Source organism: Asparagus officinalis, chromosome 6 (assembly GCF_001876935.1).
Source record: "Asparagus officinalis chromosome 6, Aspof.V1, whole genome shotgun sequence".
Taxonomy (NCBI): Eukaryota; Viridiplantae; Streptophyta; class Magnoliopsida; order Asparagales; family Asparagaceae; genus Asparagus; species Asparagus officinalis.
The window spans coordinates 20,273,332-20,276,559 of record NC_033799.1 but is presented as its reverse complement, the minus strand read 5'-3'; positions in this window follow the sequence as shown (position 1 = coordinate 20,276,559).

Here is a 3,228-nt window from a genome sequence, read left to right as displayed (position 1 = left end):
AAATGATTTTAAACAGAAGAGCTGTTGTTGATTGACTTCTAAAAGCTGGTTTCGTCAGGATGTCAAAAATCAGAAGGGTGCTGGGGAGGATTTGTATTTAGGCGTGATTCATGATATTTAAAAAACTATTAAAAAGCTAAAAATTAAACTATACCTTTTATTAATTTAATTAGTCTTTTTAATTATTTATTTTATATTATATAATTAATAATAGAATTTAAAAAATATATATTATTTTAAAAATAAGTTATATCATTATTAGGACCCATACATCACTTATCCACCTTTTACCAATTTTTTTACAAACAAACAAGAGTTCTCTGATTTTTTTATTAAAAGATAAAAAAATTGACTCCATTATCCTGCAAACCAAACAGAAAACCTAAAATCTAGTACATTGTTATAAATCCCAAATATAATTCCAATAGTCAAACAGGACATGTCACTATTGTTATCATCCTTCACAAAAGTGGAATATCAAGTGGTGAATTCGGACAAATTTCACTGTTTCAAGTGATGAAGTGGATGAAGTGGTAGGCAAAAGACTTACGACTCTTCGTGATTTAATCCATCGCTGTCAAACGCGCACATCATTGAAGTCGTCATTTTTATCCTAACATGGAAATTCAAGTGGCCTAACGAGTGTTACTCCAAATTTTCCCGGTTCCAGTTTCAAACGGAGTGGTCCCAACTCGTGAAGGGATTATTACCCTCTGATCGTTGAGTTCAATATTGCATTCTTTATTTGGCTTAACGTAGAGGATTTGGATCTTTTTTACTGTTAAAAGTAGTGAAAAGAGACATTTTACCCTAGATGTTGATTATTTGATGAATGGTTGCGATTGCTTATAAATCTAATATTTAATATATCCCCGTGAATTGCACCCATTAGTAATTTGCATTCAAAGGATAAATTATAAAATATCTATTTGATAATCAGTGATTAAATCCACACGTATGGTTCAAAATTAAAGATAAGATGGTAATAGATGTATTGTTATAGAGTGTAAATTATAACTTGTTGCGCGCCTATGCGGAAACTTGCTCGCACACCGAACGAATATGTGATCACGGGAGAAGAGAACAAACCACACACGAGCACAATTCAATCCAAATACGACAGATCAAACCAAACACAGAGATATATGTGGTTCGGAAATTTGCCAACGTCCACGGGAAGAAGATGGAGAGATTCCACTAAATCAAGGAGAGTACAAAAGGTTACAATCTCATAAAATCACTCACACAAACCCTAAACCAAATCTCTCAACTTGCTCACAAGTTCTCCCTCTCAAAGTGCTCAGAATACTCACAAATCTTGGTTAGAAATCTCCTCTCTTAATCCTAGAAACGAGTGTTTCATTATATATCAAAACACAAACTCAATGCGAACTGGAAACCAAATTCAGGCCCAGCCCGACTCGCGGTCGACCGCAGAGAAACGTGTGGTCGACCGGACAGAACGTCAGAAACTAAAAAACATTACAAGGTTTGACTGGTCGACCGCCGTGCCAATCGCGGTCGACCGCAAAAAGTCTAGAGACTTTTCCAGCTTGCGTGCACATTTGCGGTCGATCGCCGCGCCAATCGCGGTCGACCGTTGGAAGCCCAAATCTATTTTCTGTCGTTTTTCTTTTAAGCTATTCATAACTCGACTATTGTTGTGATTGGCTTAACTTGAGCGTGAGAGGGACAAGCACACAACAACAGCAACAAAAGCAAGCAACAATAACAGAAAGCACAGTGACAGCAGCAAGGTCTGTATGATCGATCGTTCAGACAAACCGGTTCGACTAGCTGGTATACCGACAGAGCATTTGGATGGTCTGACCTTCTTTAGGTATGTTGTATACGAGTGTATCTTTTTCCTTACTTCGGGAGCTTAGCGATCCTCATGGGAGCTTGAGGATAGATGATTCTCATGATATATTGAGAATAGAGACATGGACGAAGTCGTTGGAGGCAGTCAAAACCAAGAAGAGTATAGGAAAAACTGCATGAAATGTTTTAAGCTCCTAGCAGTCGACCACACTTGACGCTGTGGTCGACCGGATATGTGCACAAATCCTAGGAGGTCTCTGGACTTTTGGCGATCGACCGTAGTGTCAAGTACGGTCGACCGACCAAACCCTGTATTGATTTCTGCTTTCTGTCATTAGATCTAGTCGACTTGCTTAACTCTTTCTATCTACTGATCTGTTTGCAGTTGGAACATACTAGAATATGATAATTGGCTGCCGAACGAGTTCTAGAAGCTCATCTAGAAATGTGAAGTGAAAATCGAGCCTCGATCTGATACAATCGTCTCTAGAACTCCATGTAGTCTCACGATCTCATGGATGAATATCCTCACATAAGTCTCCGCCGTGTATGTCGTCTTCACTGGTATGAAATGTGTTGACTTTGTCAACCAATCAACCATCACCCAAATAGAATCTTTCCCCTTCTTCAACCTCGGCAGGCCTACAATAAAATCGATGGAAATATGAGTGTACTTCCACTCCGGAATGGTTAAAGACTATAGGGTTCCTGCGGGTCTCTGATGTTCTGCCTTCACTTGCTGGTAGGTAAAGCACTTAGCCACATATTCTGTAATATCCCTACGCATTCCGCTCCACCAAAAGTGTCCCTTTAGGTCCTTGTACATTTTAGTGGTGCCGGGATACACTGTGTACCTGGTACGATGCGTCTCATCAAATAAGTCTTTCTTCAACTATGGATTACTTGGCATCACTAATCGGCCCTTCATTTTAAGTCCTCCATCTGCTCTAATGATCTTATCATTTTTGGGCTCTTTGAAAATCTCCTCCTTTTGGGTTTGAAACCAAGAGTCCTCTAGTTGAGCTCTGATCACCCTATCAGTCTAAGATGGTTGCATGGACAAAGCTCTCAGAAATGCATTGCTCCTGTCATTCTCTAGCCTAAAATCAAACTAGCTAAGGGTATGAAGATCTCGATACAACGAGTACCTCAAAGATGAAATCCGATGTCGACGCTTCCTACTCAACGCGTCCACTATAATGTCCGCCTTCCCAGGATGGTACTGAATTGCAAACTCGTAATCTTTAATAGACTCGACCCATCACCGCTATCTCTGCTTAAGTTCCTTCTAAAAAAAAGGTACTTTAGGCTCTGAAGATCTATGAATAGCTCAAACTACACTCCATAAAGATAGTGTCTTCATGTCTTTAGTGCGAAGACCACTGCTGCTAGCTCCAAGTTATGTGT